A 20,000-nucleotide genomic window follows, 5' to 3' on the forward strand; every position below is an offset into this window, starting at 1 on the left:
GAACTCAAAAAATACAACCGAGACTCACGAACCTAGGATGGACCTCCCAAAAATAACCCTCCAGGACCAACACCACTACCACGGGCTGGACCACCACTGAGGCTTCCAGTACAGCGGAGGAACATCTGGACATACACTGCACCTGCACCTTACACACCCCACATCCCATACAAAAAACAGGGGGTCATTAAGACCACAAAAACAGACTTCCAATAGCACCATAGAGTTACCATGACCATGGACTCTCAATATAACTTTCCTGTAGCTACTTTACTAGCACCATAGAGTTACCATGACCATGGACTCTCAATAATACTTTCCTTGAGCCACTTTACTAAACACTATAGAGTTACCGTGACCACGGACTCTCAAAAAAAAAAAAAAAAAAAAAAAAAAAAAAAAAAAAAAAAAAAAAAATCTATATGATTTTTTCTTTTTTCTTTTTTCTTTCTGGAAGTAAGGGTTACCATGACCATGGACCCTTGACGGAAAGAAACAATAAAATAGAACACAAATAGACCAAATTTAAACAAAAAAAACCTTCACCAACCTACCATCCTTCTAAAATATTTTTTGGAGACACCCACCAGCACCCCCAACGGACGAGAACCTTTTTTCTCCAACTACTCTGGGGACCCCGACCTTGGCGACTCCCCCGCAGCGATTACACCCTAAGCAATTAGGCCCTTCCATACACCAAGCAAGAAGACAGGAGGATATGGATAGACCGGACTCCTTCGGGACCTCTCGGGGTTCTGTTGGCAGACCAATCGGCTCAACCCTCCCAGCCCCTTTACACACGGGAGACTCACGTAACGCGCTGGACGACTATCTACCCCAGTTTAGAATTGGATTGGCAGTATGTCCAGTAGCGCATGGGTGGTCCTAGCGGGTTGGGGCAGTTAAGTCCTCGAAAAGAGGGGCTTTTGGGTCAGGCGCTGCGGCTGGAGGACTCGCATTGGCCGTGTAATCCCTGGGGTGCCCAGATAATGTCTGGCGGAGAATTGGATCCCACGGAATAATTCCCCTGGGAGGATCCCTTACCCCGCCGTACTTAGCCTGGACAACCGATCCACTTGTTTGACCTGGACTACGAACAAATTCACTGTCTAGGGAGGATATACCTCTGGAAACGTTACGATCCTGGAAGGGAGTAACTTCACTGGTCACTATCACCCAAAACCACTGAATCACTTACGACTGAGATGGTGGGGATGGAAACACCCAATTAACTTCTACTACTGCCGGACGTTTCATACGTAAGCCAGAGAGGGTTTGCCGGTTCCTAAACCCTCCATACACCTACCGAAACACAGGACGAAACTCCAAGGGTAGTTTAAAGACTGACCACTTGACAGGGACACATGGCAACCGACTGAGGTCCGGACCTGCATAAGGTACGCAACTCGATGGTTTTGCCTGATCCTACGCCGAGTATACCCATACAGACCAGCTGGATTTGACTAGACATGGGTTAATTTGGAATTAGGATCCTGGAAGGGAATAACTCCTAATTACACACATGATTGAAAACATCCAGGACCAAAGACTGACGAACACTGAAGTAAATACATAGACAACATGGAGCTAAAAAAAAAAAAAAAAAAAAAAAAAAAAAAAAAAAAAAAAAAAAAAAAGAAGGATCCGAAAGAGAGTAAACTCCTAAGTTGCACTATGCTTTCCACTTCCGTTGACATAGCGGACCAAGACATCATGACCATACCACTCGACATGGACACATGGCAACCAACCGAGGACCGGACCTGCATAAGGTACGCAACTCAAGGGTTTTGCCTGATCCTAAGTTGAGTTGACAGACTTACCTAAACCATTCTGAAATACTATACCTAGCCTTAACCCTAAACCTAACTCTAACCTTAACCACTCTAAAAAACCCTTACCTAACCCTAACCCTAACCCTAACCCTAAACCCTAACCCTAACCCTAACCCTAACCCTAACCTTAACCCTAACCCTTACCTAAACCTAACCTTAACCATTCTAAAAAACTATACCTTACCCTAACCTTAACCCTAACCTTAACCACTCTTAAAACTATACCTAAACCTAAAACCTACTGACAGACAGTCTTTTAACCCAACCAACGGGTTAATCTACAAGTGGGCAACCATGGGGCCTACTACTTTGGCCGGCCGCGCCCGGACCCACCCGGACCGCGCGCACATGTGTGGAGTGCACACCCCTCCCTTCCCCCCCTTCGGCTTCCACGTGTCAGAGATGGAAGTGGATCAACCGACTCAAAACTAGACAACCAAACACTTGCCAGTCACCGCTGCATTGCCTGACGGGGGGTCTGGACGCGGCAAGCCAAGGAAATTTTTATCCCTTTAAATTAACCGGGATCATCCCAAATCAGGCCTTTTCTAGGGGTGTTGATTCTACACCCAGTATACCTCTCTGGGAAATGGTTTGATGGTGAACAGGTTAAAAATAATCATTAGATTTAATACAACCTAAAATAGCTCTTACAAACCTCTGAAGGACATCACTCCTGAGACCTCCACCAACACACACTTCTACTCCTGAGAAACAACTAGAACGATGAAGAAATCAAGACCCACCTACTCCAAGCCTTCTCAACCAAGATTTTTTCATCAAAAGACCAAGAACTCATCAAAAGACCAAGAACTCTACAACCAGCCCCTGACCTTCAGATATACATCACCTCCTCTATTTTTTTTCAACTAAGAGGCAACATCCACCCTTCTTTTTTCACCAAAGAACAAAACATCATCACCCTGACACGGTGGAAACAGACTCCTACCCTCCCACAGAAACCCTGACGAACGTATTTCCAACTTAGGAGCAAAAAGAAACAAAATTATAAAATAGGTCCACCCCACTCACACCTCTGCACCATACACAAACACCCAGGTAAGACCCCCACCCATAGGAGACCCACCCACACTACAAGCCTCAACCAGGAATGCCTGTCAACTGTACATCACAGGTACATACATGGGACAACCAAAAAGGAACCACCTAAAAACCACCCATCTGGATCAAAAACCTCTCTCACACAAGTAAACACCCATATTCAACACTGGACCCCCCCCCCCCCAGGGAAGTATCCCCCACAGGACAGGTTGCATCAACTCCGGAGGACACACATCACTGGAAACAGCATAAAAAGTTTTTTCGGACCCGTACATCCCATACTCCAAGTGGACTTGAACACAGCAAAACGGCCAAATCTACCGCATATCCGGGAACCCAAGTGGACAGGAACGCGATCAAAGCTAAAACTCCGCTAAAAAGGCACCAACTAAAAAGATATAAACAACACTATTCTCGATCCGAGGAAAAAGGAACACCCACCTAGTAACACTACCTGCAACTATCCCTCAATTAAGAAACAAAGTTCAAGCCCTCTAATACCACAAAAAGACCAAAGAACCACGGCTACTACTCTTCCCTGCACATCGCACCTTATTACATATGAGTAAACGTGACTCCACAAAAATCGGAGGAAAAAATAACTCAACCACATTCAAAGACCTATAACCAGACCTATGGGTCACCTAGAACCCCAACTAAAAATTCTACAGGAACCCACAGATGTCCACTCTATCCTCTACCTTTCCTGGACCCACAGAACCTCACCTTCGGGTATTCCCAACCCCAAACCCCCTACCAGAGCAGACCGCTCCCAACGCTAACACACAAGTCAATGGTGACACAAAGGTCAAACACACACTTTTTACAGGAGGATCTATCATACTTCTACAAATCACAGGAACTCCACGTATGGCTCATCTTGACCCCTAGGACTTCTAGTCTTACTTAAAATTCACCTGGCACCTCTCGGACACCCACAACCCAAACAGCACCCCAAAAGCAAAGTGTCTACTTCTCCTATACAAATTCCCCATTGGAATCAACGACGGAGGCCTTTCCATCACATAACAGACTACTAGACGCCTCTCCCCAAAAGCCAAGCGATCTCATTGGACAAGCCACGGTCGTTCCTCTCACATGAACACCGCATGCACACCTCATGCACCAATCGGATTCGACACCTGGCAAAACCACACCCCCCTCATTTCCTATAAAAGAGGAGCTTCCCTCAGCCTCAGTACCACTCTGCCTGAACATCTTTTGAAGACACTTCACCTGGAGAAGACACAAGCTGGACCTCTACCAAAGAACTGCACCCAAGATGACTACTCCAACTGAAAGACCAGACCCCAGCTCCATGCTACACCATGGATACACCTCACCTGGACCAAGCCACCAGCTGGTACTCCACACTCCCCACGAATATCCTTCTACTCCCTTTTGAACAAAAGGCCCCTAAATAGCTTCATGCTACACCCTGAATCTGGACCACTCCGAGCCGCTTTTAAATCCTTGCGATTCCTCCCCTAAATCTAGGTACTCCTACATCACGGAACCCACCTCCCAGAGAATCAACGCCCTTTTTGGCCTTTTTTCAACGGACCTTCATAGACCTCCAAGACCGTCGAGCCTCAACTACACATATACCTACACACACACCCCATTTTCCCTGGTCCAAAATACGGCTTTTTTTACCGTACTACGACCAAGTGCACCTATTTTTGCACCTTTCTTTTCTCCTCCCTGCCACCTGATGAAGCCGAGCAAGGCAGAAACGCGTCGTGGCTGGGCTACCCCTAGATCCGTTGTGATGCTGTAAGGAAGGCAGATTCCACACGGACTTCGGGGGTATCTCCTTTTGGCTACCTATTTTCATTTGTACTTTTCTCTTACCCTTATTTTGAGTTTTACACAGGGACACACTACTACGGATGATCTACGAGACAACAAGGACCCCGGGCACTCTGATGGCAACCCAGACCCCCTACTCCACCTACAAACCGGGCCCAAAAAATTTCGACGGGGCATAGATAATCACTTAGACCCTCTACACCTTTTAAGAAGAGACGCTCAGAGGGGCCAGCCGAAAAAAGTTTCGACTGGCAACCTAGTCTCATTGTAGGAACGTCGACTTCGCCTAACATAACGTCTTTTTTTCAGGCTTCAACAAATGGCACAACAGGCTCCCACCACTACAACCCCGACCACACAGGACAACCCGGCCTCACAAACCCAAGACCAACCGGAACCGAGAACAAAGAAACCCTTCTAAAAAAGCGGCCAAACCCCCACCATACCAGAGGACCCAGAGACCCGGTCATACCCTCATAAGGTTGACATAGGGAAGGGCTCCTTTTGGGCAACACAAACCCTCCTAACCTTCCCCCACATCATACCCTGACCAGGGTGATTGAGGGAACGGAGCAGAGGCAGAGTGTTAAGGTGGCCTCTGCATTTTCATCTCCATCCCATACCCAGACCTGGGTGGTATGGAATGATAATCAGCAGGAACAGGTTATAACTCCACAACCGTCTATCTCCACATACTCTTCCCAGTCAACACCATCATTCATGGTATTGCTGGACGGAACCATTGGATGACATCCCCAGCAGGCAACCAAACCCACAGCCAATCCAACATGATGGGGATCCAGAACCTTCTAGACACCTAGCCCCTCGAGAAGGACATGCCTCAAACCTACCAAACAGGTCACCTCTTCAAACAGAATACCACCACCGCTCACCACACCATAGGATGGAGAGATAGGACGTGGACACCCCAGAGGACGGTCCCCCACATAGGACCAGAGGGCACCAGTACCGAACCACCTTTATGAGCACTTAGACTCTGCGGGGAACTCAAAGAACACCAACTTCCTTCACCACAACAGAAGCTATCCATTCCTGGACCCTGACTCCGTGCTTTGTCCCCCTCCAGAAACTCCACGGACCGGATTAACCCACCCACTCCATCAAAACAGCAAACCCAGCCAAAAGGCGAAGCTCTCACCAATCCAGTGGAGAGATAGGACGTGGACACCCCAGAGGACGGTCCCCCACACAGGACCAGAGGGCCCCAAAACCAAACCACCTTTACGAACACTAAAGACGCTGCAGGAAAATCCAAAAACACCATAAACTTCCTACAACCCAACAATAGCTATCGATTTGTGGACCCTGACCCCGTGCTCTGTCCCCCTCCAGAAACCCCACGGACCGGATCAACCCACCTGCTCCATCCAGCAGCAAAACACAGCGAAAGGCGAAGCCCTCACCGATCCAGTACCGCAGGGTTAATGCCTCCACAGGTGGAACAATACCACAGCAAAATATAAGAAACCGTTTGGAACACCAGACCCTAACCACTACCACTCTGAAAAAAACGGGACAACCTGGTCTCATCAACCCAAGACCCACAAGAACCAATGTTAAAGGAACTCTCCCAAGATAGAGGCCCAACCCTACCACACCCGATGGCCCACTTCCACCATACAACTCACCAAGCTACCGGGTGGTAACCCACATCCAGAAGAGACTACGGCCAAAATAACTACTCCCTCTTCACACACCGATCCTGGCCTCCCAAAGACCACAACAAAGGAACCAAAGAATCTCTCCGGGACCCACGGACGGACCTCCCAAACCCCTCAAGGACCAACACCACTTCCCACGGGAACCGATGTCAAAAGAACTCTCCCTAGTAGCGGATCAACCCCACCATACCTGATGGCCTACCCCCACCATACAACTCACCCAGCTTCCGAGTGGCTACTCGCATCCCCCCAAAAAATGATGTCTCAAATCCAAAAAACTACTCCCTCTCCACACCCCCATCCTGGCATTCAGAAGGAACAAAAATCTTAAGGATTCCTTAATCAACAGCCACTTCCAAAAATAACAACCACAACGAAGAACTCAAAAAATACAACCGAGACTCACGAACCTAGGATGGACCTCCCAAAAATAACCCTCCAGGACCAACACCACTACCACGGGCTGGACCACCACTGAGGCTTCCAGTACAGCGGAGGAACATCTGGACATACACTGCACCTGCACCTTACACACCCCACATCCCATACAAAAAACAGGGGGTCATTAAGACCACAAAAACAGACTTCCAATAGCACCATAGAGTTACCATGACCATGGACTCTCAATATAACTTTCCTGTAGCTACTTTACTAGCACCATAGAGTTACCATGACCATGGACTCTCAATAATACTTTCCTTGAGCCACTTTACTAAACACTATAGAGTTACCGTGACCACGGACTCTCAAAAAAAAAAAAAAAAAAAAAAAAAAAAAAAAAAAAAAAAAAAAAAAATCTATATGATTTTTTCTTTTTTCTTTTTTCTTTCTGGAAGTAAGGGTTACCATGACCATGGACCCTTGACGGAAAGAAACAATAAAATAGAACACAAATAGACCAAATTTAAACAAAAAAAACCTTCACCAACCTACCATCCTTCTAAAATATTTTTTGGAGACACCCACCAGCACCCCCAACGGACGAGAACCTTTTTTCTCCAACTACTCTGGGGACCCCGACCTTGGCGACTCCCCCGCAGCGATTACACCCTAAGCAATTAGGCCCTTCCATACACCAAGCAAGAAGACAGGAGGATATGGATAGACCGGACTCCTTCGGGACCTCTCGGGGTTCTGTTGGCAGACCAATCGGCTCAACCCTCCCAGCCCCTTTACACACGGGAGACTCACGTAACGCGCTGGACGACTATCTACCCCAGTTTAGAATTGGATTGGCAGTATGTCCAGTAGCGCATGGGTGGTCCTAGCGGGTTGGGGCAGTTAAGTCCTCGAAAAGAGGGGCTTTTGGGTCAGGCGCTGCGGCTGGAGGACTCGCATTGGCCGTGTAATCCCTGGGGTGCCCAGATAATGTCTGGCGGAGAATTGGATCCCACGGAATAATTCCCCTGGGAGGATCCCTTACCCCGCCGTACTTAGCCTGGACAACCGATCCACTTGTTTGACCTGGACTACGAACAAATTCACTGTCTAGGGAGGATATACCTCTGGAAACGTTACGATCCTGGAAGGGAGTAACTTCACTGGTCACTATCACCCAAAACCACTGAATCACTTACGACTGAGATGGTGGGGATGGAAACACCCAATTAACTTCTACTACTGCCGGACGTTTCATACGTAAGCCAGAGAGGGTTTGCCGGTTCCTAAACCCTCCATACACCTACCGAAACACAGGACGAAACTCCAAGGGTAGTTTAAAGACTGACCACTTGACAGGGACACATGGCAACCGACTGAGGTCCGGACCTGCATAAGGTACGCAACTCGATGGTTTTGCCTGATCCTACGCCGAGTATACCCATACAGACCAGCTGGATTTGACTAGACATGGGTTAATTTGGAATTAGGATCCTGGAAGGGAATAACTCCTAATTACACACATGATTGAAAACATCCAGGACCAAAGACTGACGAACACTGAAGTAAATACATAGACAACATGGAGCTAAAAAAAAAAAAAAAAAAAAAAAAAAAAAAAAAAAAAAAAAAAAAAAGAAGGATCCGAAAGAGAGTAAACTCCTAAGTTGCACTATGCTTTCCACTTCCGTTGACATAGCGGACCAAGACATCATGACCATACCACTCGACATGGACACATGGCAACCAACCGAGGACCGGACCTGCATAAGGTACGCAACTCAAGGGTTTTGCCTGATCCTAAGTTGAGTTGACAGACTTACCTAAACCATTCTGAAATACTATACCTAGCCTTAACCCTAAACCTAACTCTAACCTTAACCACTCTAAAAAACCCTTACCTAACCCTAACCCTAACCCTAACCCTAAACCCTAACCCTAACCCTAACCCTAACCCTAACCTTAACCCTAACCCTTACCTAAACCTAACCTTAACCATTCTAAAAAACTATACCTTACCCTAACCTTAACCCTAACCTTAACCACTCTTAAAACTATACCTAAACCTAAAACCTACTGACAGACAGTCTTTTAACCCAACCAACGGGTTAATCTACAAGTGGGCAACCATGGGGCCTACTACTTTGGCCGGCCGCGCCCGGACCCACCCGGACCGCGCGCACATGTGTGGAGTGCACACCCCTCCCTTCCCCCCCTTCGGCTTCCACGTGTCAGAGATGGAAGTGGATCAACCGACTCAAAACTAGACAACCAAACACTTGCCAGTCACCGCTGCATTGCCTGACGGGGGGTCTGGACGCGGCAAGCCAAGGAAATTTTTATCCCTTTAAATTAACCGGGATCATCCCAAATCAGGCCTTTTCTAGGGGTGTTGATTCTACACCCAGTATACCTCTCTGGGAAATGGTTTGATGGTGAACAGGTTAAAAATAATCATTAGATTTAATACAACCTAAAATAGCTCTTACAAACCTCTGAAGGACATCACTCCTGAGACCTCCACCAACACACACTTCTACTCCTGAGAAACAACTAGAACGATGAAGAAATCAAGACCCACCTACTCCAAGCCTTCTCAACCAAGATTTTTTCATCAAAAGACCAAGAACTCATCAAAAGACCAAGAACTCTACAACCAGCCCCTGACCTTCAGATATACATCACCTCCTCTATTTTTTTTCAACTAAGAGGCAACATCCACCCTTCTTTTTTCACCAAAGAACAAAACATCATCACCCTGACACGGTGGAAACAGACTCCTACCCTCCCACAGAAACCCTGACGAACGTATTTCCAACTTAGGAGCAAAAAGAAACAAAATTATAAAATAGGTCCACCCCACTCACACCTCTGCACCATACACAAACACCCAGGTAAGACCCCCACCCATAGGAGACCCACCCACACTACAAGCCTCAACCAGGAATGCCTGTCAACTGTACATCACAGGTACATACATGGGACAACCAAAAAGGAACCACCTAAAAACCACCCATCTGGATCAAAAACCTCTCTCACACAAGTAAACACCCATATTCAACACTGGACCCCCCCCCCCCCAGGGAAGTATCCCCCACAGGACAGGTTGCATCAACTCCGGAGGACACACATCACTGGAAACAGCATAAAAAGTTTTTTCGGACCCGTACATCCCATACTCCAAGTGGACTTGAACACAGCAAAACGGCCAAATCTACCGCATATCCGGGAACCCAAGTGGACAGGAACGCGATCAAAGCTAAAACTCCGCTAAAAAGGCACCAACTAAAAAGATATAAACAACACTATTCTCGATCCGAGGAAAAAGGAACACCCACCTAGTAACACTACCTGCAACTATCCCTCAATTAAGAAACAAAGTTCAAGCCCTCTAATACCACAAAAAGACCAAAGAACCACGGCTACTACTCTTCCCTGCACATCGCACCTTATTACATATGAGTAAACGTGACTCCACAAAAATCGGAGGAAAAAATAACTCAACCACATTCAAAGACCTATAACCAGACCTATGGGTCACCTAGAACCCCAACTAAAAATTCTACAGGAACCCACAGATGTCCACTCTATCCTCTACCTTTCCTGGACCCACAGAACCTCACCTTCGGGTATTCCCAACCCCAAACCCCCTACCAGAGCAGACCGCTCCCAACGCTAACACACAAGTCAATGGTGACACAAAGGTCAAACACACACTTTTTACAGGAGGATCTATCATACTTCTACAAATCACAGGAACTCCACGTATGGCTCATCTTGACCCCTAGGACTTCTAGTCTTACTTAAAATTCACCTGGCACCTCTCGGACACCCACAACCCAAACAGCACCCCAAAAGCAAAGTGTCTACTTCTCCTATACAAATTCCCCATTGGAATCAACGACGGAGGCCTTTCCATCACATAACAGACTACTAGACGCCTCTCCCCAAAAGCCAAGCGATCTCATTGGACAAGCCACGGTCGTTCCTCTCACATGAACACCGCATGCACACCTCATGCACCAATCGGATTCGACACCTGGCAAAACCACACCCCCCTCATTTCCTATAAAAGAGGAGCTTCCCTCAGCCTCAGTACCACTCTGCCTGAACATCTTTTGAAGACACTTCACCTGGAGAAGACACAAGCTGGACCTCTACCAAAGAACTGCACCCAAGATGACTACTCCAACTGAAAGACCAGACCCCAGCTCCATGCTACACCATGGATACACCTCACCTGGACCAAGCCACCAGCTGGTACTCCACACTCCCCACGAATATCCTTCTACTCCCTTTTGAACAAAAGGCCCCTAAATAGCTTCATGCTACACCCTGAATCTGGACCACTCCGAGCCGCTTTTAAATCCTTGCGATTCCTCCCCTAAATCTAGGTACTCCTACATCACGGAACCCACCTCCCAGAGAATCAACGCCCTTTTTGGCCTTTTTTCAACGGACCTTCATAGACCTCCAAGACCGTCGAGCCTCAACTACACATATACCTACACACACACCCCATTTTCCCTGGTCCAAAATACGGCTTTTTTTACCGTACTACGACCAAGTGCACCTATTTTTGCACCTTTCTTTTCTCCTCCCTGCCACCTGATGAAGCCGAGCAAGGCAGAAACGCGTCGTGGCTGGGCTACCCCTAGATCCGTTGTGATGCTGTAAGGAAGGCAGATTCCACACGGACTTCGGGGGTATCTCCTTTTGGCTACCTATTTTCATTTGTACTTTTCTCTTACCCTTATTTTGAGTTTTACACAGGGACACACTACTACGGATGATCTACGAGACAACAAGGACCCCGGGCACTCTGATGGCAACCCAGACCCCCTACTCCACCTACAAACCGGGCCCAAAAAATTTCGACGGGGCATAGATAATCACTTAGACCCTCTACACCTTTTAAGAAGAGACGCTCAGAGGGGCCAGCCGAAAAAAGTTTCGACTGGCAACCTAGTCTCATTGTAGGAACGTCGACTTCGCCTAACATAACGTCTTTTTTTCAGGCTTCAACAAATGGCACAACAGGCTCCCACCACTACAACCCCGACCACACAGGACAACCCGGCCTCACAAACCCAAGACCAACCGGAACCGAGAACAAAGAAACCCTTCTAAAAAAGCGGCCAAACCCCCACCATACCAGAGGACCCAGAGACCCGGTCATACCCTCATAAGGTTGACATAGGGAAGGGCTCCTTTTGGGCAACACAAACCCTCCTAACCTTCCCCCACATCATACCCTGACCAGGGTGATTGAGGGAACGGAGCAGAGGCAGAGTGTTAAGGTGGCCTCTGCATTTTCATCTCCATCCCATACCCAGACCTGGGTGGTATGGAATGATAATCAGCAGGAACAGGTTATAACTCCACAACCGTCTATCTCCACATACTCTTCCCAGTCAACACCATCATTCATGGTATTGCTGGACGGAACCATTGGATGACATCCCCAGCAGGCAACCAAACCCACAGCCAATCCAACATGATGGGGATCCAGAACCTTCTAGACACCTAGCCCCTCGAGAAGGACATGCCTCAAACCTACCAAACAGGTCACCTCTTCAAACAGAATACCACCACCGCTCACCACACCATAGGATGGAGAGATAGGACGTGGACACCCCAGAGGACGGTCCCCCACATAGGACCAGAGGGCACCAGTACCGAACCACCTTTATGAGCACTTAGACTCTGCGGGGAACTCAAAGAACACCAACTTCCTTCACCACAACAGAAGCTATCCATTCCTGGACCCTGACTCCGTGCTTTGTCCCCCTCCAGAAACTCCACGGACCGGATTAACCCACCCACTCCATCAAAACAGCAAACCCAGCCAAAAGGCGAAGCTCTCACCAATCCAGTGGAGAGATAGGACGTGGACACCCCAGAGGACGGTCCCCCACACAGGACCAGAGGGCCCCAAAACCAAACCACCTTTACGAACACTAAAGACGCTGCAGGAAAATCCAAAAACACCATAAACTTCCTACAACCCAACAATAGCTATCGATTTGTGGACCCTGACCCCGTGCTCTGTCCCCCTCCAGAAACCCCACGGACCGGATCAACCCACCTGCTCCATCCAGCAGCAAAACACAGCGAAAGGCGAAGCCCTCACCGATCCAGTACCGCAGGGTTAATGCCTCCACAGGTGGAACAATACCACAGCAAAATATAAGAAACCGTTTGGAACACCAGACCCTAACCACTACCACTCTGAAAAAAACGGGACAACCTGGTCTCATCAACCCAAGACCCACAAGAACCAATGTTAAAGGAACTCTCCCAAGATAGAGGCCCAACCCTACCACACCCGATGGCCCACTTCCACCATACAACTCACCAAGCTACCGGGTGGTAACCCACATCCAGAAGAGACTACGGCCAAAATAACTACTCCCTCTTCACACACCGATCCTGGCCTCCCAAAGACCACAACAAAGGAACCAAAGAATCTCTCCGGGACCCACGGACGGACCTCCCAAACCCCTCAAGGACCAACACCACTTCCCACGGGAACCGATGTCAAAAGAACTCTCCCTAGTAGCGGATCAACCCCACCATACCTGATGGCCTACCCCCACCATACAACTCACCCAGCTTCCGAGTGGCTACTCGCATCCCCCCAAAAAATGATGTCTCAAATCCAAAAAACTACTCCCTCTCCACACCCCCATCCTGGCATTCAGAAGGAACAAAAATCTTAAGGATTCCTTAATCAACAGCCACTTCCAAAAATAACAACCACAACGAAGAACTCAAAAAATACAACCGAGACTCACGAACCTAGGATGGACCTCCCAAAAATAACCCTCCAGGACCAACACCACTACCACGGGCTGGACCACCACTGAGGCTTCCAGTACAGCGGAGGAACATCTGGACATACACTGCACCTGCACCTTACACACCCCACATCCCATACAAAAAACAGGGGGTCATTAAGACCACAAAAACAGACTTCCAATAGCACCATAGAGTTACCATGACCATGGACTCTCAATATAACTTTCCTGTAGCTACTTTACTAGCACCATAGAGTTACCATGACCATGGACTCTCAATAATACTTTCCTTGAGCCACTTTACTAAACACTATAGAGTTACCGTGACCACGGACTCTCAAAAAAAAAAAAAAAAAAAAAAAAAAAAAAAAAAAAAAAAAAAAAAAAAAAAAAAATCTATATGATTTTTTCTTTTTTCTTTTTTCTTTCTGGAAGTAAGGGTTACCATGACCATGGACCCTTGACGGAAAGAAACAATAAAATAGAACACAAATAGACCAAATTTAAACAAAAAAAACCTTCACCAACCTACCATCCTTCTAAAATATTTTTTGGAGACACCCACCAGCACCCCCAACGGACGAGAACCTTTTTTCTCCAACTACTCTGGGGACCCCGACCTTGGCGACTCCCCCGCAGCGATTACACCCTAAGCAATTAGGCCCTTCCATACACCAAGCAAGAAGACAGGAGGATATGGATAGACCGGACTCCTTCGGGACCTCTCGGGGTTCTGTTGGCAGACCAATCGGCTCAACCCTCCCAGCCCCTTTACACACGGGAGACTCACGTAACGCGCTGGACGACTATCTACCCCAGTTTAGAATTGGATTGGCAGTATGTCCAGTAGCGCATGGGTGGTCCTAGCGGGTTGGGGCAGTTAAGTCCTCGAAAAGAGGGGCTTTTGGGTCAGGCGCTGCGGCTGGAGGACTCGCATTGGCCGTGTAATCCCTGGGGTGCCCAGATAATGTCTGGCGGAGAATTGGATCCCACGGAATAATTCCCCTGGGAGGATCCCTTACCCCGCCGTACTTAGCCTGGACAACCGATCCACTTGTTTGACCTGGACTACGAACAAATTCACTGTCTAGGGAGGATATACCTCTGGAAACGTTACGATCCTGGAAGGGAGTAACTTCACTGGTCACTATCACCCAAAACCACTGAATCACTTACGACTGAGATGGTGGGGATGGAAACACCCAATTAACTTCTACTACTGCCGGACGTTTCATACGTAAGCCAGAGAGGGTTTGCCGGTTCCTAAACCCTCCATACACCTACCGAAACACAGGACGAAACTCCAAGGGTAGTTTAAAGACTGACCACTTGACAGGGACACATGGCAACCGACTGAGGTCCGGACCTGCATAAGGTACGCAACTCGATGGTTTTGCCTGATCCTACGCCGAGTATACCCATACAGACCAGCTGGATTTGACTAGACATGGGTTAATTTGGAATTAGGATCCTGGAAGGGAATAACTCCTAATTACACACATGATTGAAAACATCCAGGACCAAAGACTGACGAACACTGAAGTAAATACATAGACAACATGGAGCTAAAAAAAAAAAAAAAAAAAAAAAAAAAAAAAAAAAAAAAAAAAAAAAAGAAGGATCCGAAAGAGAGTAAACTCCTAAGTTGCACTATGCTTTCCACTTCCGTTGACATAGCGGACCAAGACATCATGACCATACCACTCGACATGGACACATGGCAACCAACCGAGGACCGGACCTGCATAAGGTACGCAACTCAAGGGTTTTGCCTGATCCTAAGTTGAGTTGACAGACTTACCTAAACCATTCTGAAATACTATACCTAGCCTTAACCCTAAACCTAACTCTAACCTTAACCACTCTAAAAAACCCTTACCTAACCCTAACCCTAACCCTAACCCTAAACCCTAACCCTAACCCTAACCCTAACCCTAACCTTAACCCTAACCCTTACCTAAACCTAACCTTAACCATTCTAAAAAACTATACCTTACCCTAACCTTAACCCTAACCTTAACCACTCTTAAAACTATACCTAAACCTAAAACCTACTGACAGACAGTCTTTTAACCCAACCAACGGGTTAATCTACAAGTGGGCAACCATGGGGCCTACTACTTTGGCCGGCCGCGCCCGGACCCACCCGGACCGCGCGCACATGTGTGGAGTGCACACCCCTCCCTTCCCCCCCTTCGGCTTCCACGTGTCAGAGATGGAAGTGGATCAACCGACTCAAAACTAGACAACCAAACACTTGCCAGTCACCGCTGCATTGCCTGACGGGGGGTCTGGACGCGGCAAGCCAAGGAAATTTTTATCCCTTTAAATTAACCGGGATCATCCCAAATCAGGCCTTTTCTAGGGGTGTTGATTCTACACCCAGTATACCTCTCTGGGAAATGGTTTGATGGTGAACAGGTTAAAAATAATCATTAGATTTAATACAACCTAAAATAGCTCTTACAAACCTCTGAAGGACATCACTCCTGAGACCTCCACCAACACACACTTCTACTCCTGAGAAACAACTAGAACGATGAAGAAATCAAGACCCACCTACTCCAAGCCTTCTCAACCAAGATTTTTTCATCAAAAGACCAAGAACTCATCAAAAGACCAAGAACTCTACAACCAGCCCCTGACCTTCAGATATACATCACCTCCTCTATTTTTTTTCAACTAAGAGGCAACATCCACCCTTCTTTTTTCACCAAAGAACAAAACATCATCACCCTGACACGGTGGAAACAGACTCCTACCCTCCCACAGAAACCCTGACGAACGTATTTCCAACTTAGGAGCAAAAAGAAACAAAATTATAAAATAGGTCCACCCCACTCACACCTCTGCACCATACACAAACACCCAGGTAAGACCCCCACCCATAGGAGACCCACCCACACTACAAGCCTCAACCAGGAATGCCTGTCAACTGTACATCACAGGTACATACATGGGACAACCAAAAAGGAACCACCTAAAAACCACCCATCTGGATCAAAAACCTCTCTCACACAAGTAAACACCCATATTCAACACTGGACCCCCCCCCCCAGGGAAGTATCCCCCACAGGACAGGTTGCATCAACTCCGGAGGACACACATCACTGGAAACAGCATAAAAAGTTTTTTCGGACCCGTACATCCCATACTCCAAGTGGACTTGAACACAGCAAAACGGCCAAATCTACCGCATATCCGGGAACCCAAGTGGACAGGAACGCGATCAAAGCTAAAACTCCGCTAAAAAGGCACCAACTAAAAAGATATAAACAACACTATTCTCGATCCGAGGAAAAAGGAACACCCACCTAGTAACACTACCTGCAACTATCCCTCAATTAAGAAACAAAGTTCAAGCCCTCTAATACCACAAAAAGACCAAAGAACCACGGCTACTACTCTTCCCTGCACATCGCACCTTATTACATATGAGTAAACGTGACTCCACAAAAATCGGAGGAAAAAATAACTCAACCACATTCAAAGACCTATAACCAGACCTATGGGTCACCTAGAACCCCAACTAAAAATTCTACAGGAACCCACAGATGTCCACTCTATCCTCTACCTTTCCTGGACCCACAGAACCTCACCTTCGGGTATTCCCAACCCCAAACCCCCTACCAGAGCAGACCGCTCCCAACGCTAACACACAAGTCAATGGTGACACAAAGGTCAAACACACACTTTTTACAGGAGGATCTATCATACTTCTACAAATCACAGGAACTCCACGTATGGCTCATCTTGACCCCTAGGACTTCTAGTCTTACTTAAAATTCACCTGGCACCTCTCGGACACCCACAACCCAAACAGCACCCCAAAAGCAAAGTGTCTACTTCTCCTATACAAATTCCCCATTGGAATCAACGACGGAGGCCTTTCCATCACATAACAGACTACTAGACGCCTCTCCCCAAAAGCCAAGCGATCTCATTGGACAAGCCACGGTCGTTCCTCTCACATGAACACCGCATGCACACCTCATGCACCAATCGGATTCGACACCTGGCAAAACCACACCCCCCTCATTTCCTATAAAAGAGGAGCTTCCCTCAGCCTCAGTACCACTCTGCCTGAACATCTTTTGAAGACACTTCACCTGGAGAAGACACAAGCTGGACCTCTACCAAAGAACTGCACCCAAGATGACTACTCCAACTGAAAGACCAGACCCCAGCTCCATGCTACACCATGGATACACCTCACCTGGACCAAGCCACCAGCTGGTACTCCACACTCCCCACGAATATCCTTCTACTCCCTTTTGAACAAAAGGCCCCTAAATAGCTTCATGCTACACCCTGAATCTGGACCACTCCGAGCCGCTTTTAAATCCTTGCGATTCCTCCCCTAAATCTAGGTACTCCTACATCACGGAACCCACCTCCCAGAGAATCAACGCCCTTTTTGGCCTTTTTTCAACGGACCTTCATAGACCTCCAAGACCGTCGAGCCTCAACTACACATATACCTACACACACACCCCATTTTCCCTGGTCCAAAATACGGCTTTTTTTACCGTACTACGACCAAGTGCACCTATTTTTGCACCTTTCTTTTCTCCTCCCTGCCACCTGATGAAGCCGAGCAAGGCAGAAACGCGTCGTGGCTGGGCTACCCCTAGATCCGTTGTGATGCTGTAAGGAAGGCAGATTCCACACGGACTTCGGGGGTATCTCCTTTTGGCTACCTATTTTCATTTGTACTTTTCTCTTACCCTTATTTTGAGTTTTACACAGGGACACACTACTACGGATGATCTACGAGACAACAAGGACCCCGGGCACTCTGATGGCAACCCAGACCCCCTACTCCACCTACAAACCGGGCCCAAAAAATTTCGACGGGGCATAGATAATCACTTAGACCCTCTACACCTTTTAAGAAGAGACGCTCAGAGGGGCCAGCCGAAAAAAGTTTCGACTGGCAACCTAGTCTCATTGTAGGAACGTCGACTTCGCCTAACATAACGTCTTTTTTTCAGGCTTCAACAAATGGCACAACAGGCTCCCACCACTACAACCCCGACCACACAGGACAACCCGGCCTCACAAACCCAAGACCAACCGGAACCGAGAACAAAGAAACCCTTCTAAAAAAGCGGCCAAACCCCCACCATACCAGAGGACCCAGAGACCCGGTCATACCCTCATAAGGTTGACATAGGGAAGGGCTCCTTTTGGGCAACACAAACCCTCCTAACCTTCCCCCACATCATACCCTGACCAGGGTGATTGAGGGAACGGAGCAGAGGCAGAGTGTTAAGGTGGCCTCTGCATTTTCATCTCCATCCCATACCCAGACCTGGGTGGTATGGAATGATAATCAGCAGGAACAGGTTATAACTCCACAACCGTCTATCTCCACATACTCTTCCCAGTCAACACCATCATTCATGGTATTGCTGGACGGAACCATTGGATGACATCCCCAGCAGGCAACCAAACCCACAGCCAATCCAACATGATGGGGATCCAGAACCTTCTAGACACCTAGCCCCTCGAGAAGGACATGCCTCAAACCTACCAAACAGGTCACCTCTTCAAACAGAATACCACCACCGCTCACCACACCATAGGATGGAGAGATAGGACGTGGACACCCCAGAGGACGGTCCCCCACATAGGACCAGAGGGCACCAGTACCGAACCACCTTTATGAGCACTTAGACTCTGCGGGGAACTCAAAGAACACCAACTTCCTTCACCACAACAGAAGCTATCCATTCCTGGACCCTGACTCCGTGCTTTGTCCCCCTCCAGAAACTCCACGGACCGGATTAACCCACCCACTCCATCAAAACAGCAAACCCAGCCAAAAGGCGAAGCTCTCACCAATCCAGTGGAGAGATAGGACGTGGACACCCCAGAGGACGGTCCCCCACACAGGACCAGAGGGCCCCAAAACCAAACCACCTTTACGAACACTAAAGACGCTGCAGGAAAATCCAAAAACACCATAAACTTCCTACAACCCAACAATAGCTATCGATTTGTGGACCCTGACCCCGTGCTCTGTCCCCCTCCAGAAACCCCACGGACCGGATCAACCCACCTGCTCCATCCAGCAGCAAAACACAGCGAAAGGCGAAGCCCTCACCGATCCAGTACCGCAGGGTTAATGCCTCCACAGGTGGAACAATACCACAGCAAAATATAAGAAACCGTTTGGAACACCAGACCCTAACCACTACCACTCTGAAAAAAACGGGACAACCTGGTCTCATCAACCCAAGACCCACAAGAACCAATGTTAAAGGAACTCTCCCAAGATAGAGGCCCAACCCTACCACACCCGATGGCCCACTTCCACCATACAACTCACCAAGCTACCGGGTGGTAACCCACATCCAGAAGAGACTACGGCCAAAATAACTACTCCCTCTTCACACACCGATCCTGGCCTCCCAAAGACCACAACA

The sequence above is a fragment of the Oncorhynchus mykiss genome, chromosome 12, assembly GCF_057628025.1.
Source record: "Oncorhynchus mykiss isolate SJ-2025 chromosome 12, ASM5762802v1, whole genome shotgun sequence".
Taxonomy (NCBI): Eukaryota; Metazoa; Chordata; class Actinopteri; order Salmoniformes; family Salmonidae; genus Oncorhynchus; species Oncorhynchus mykiss.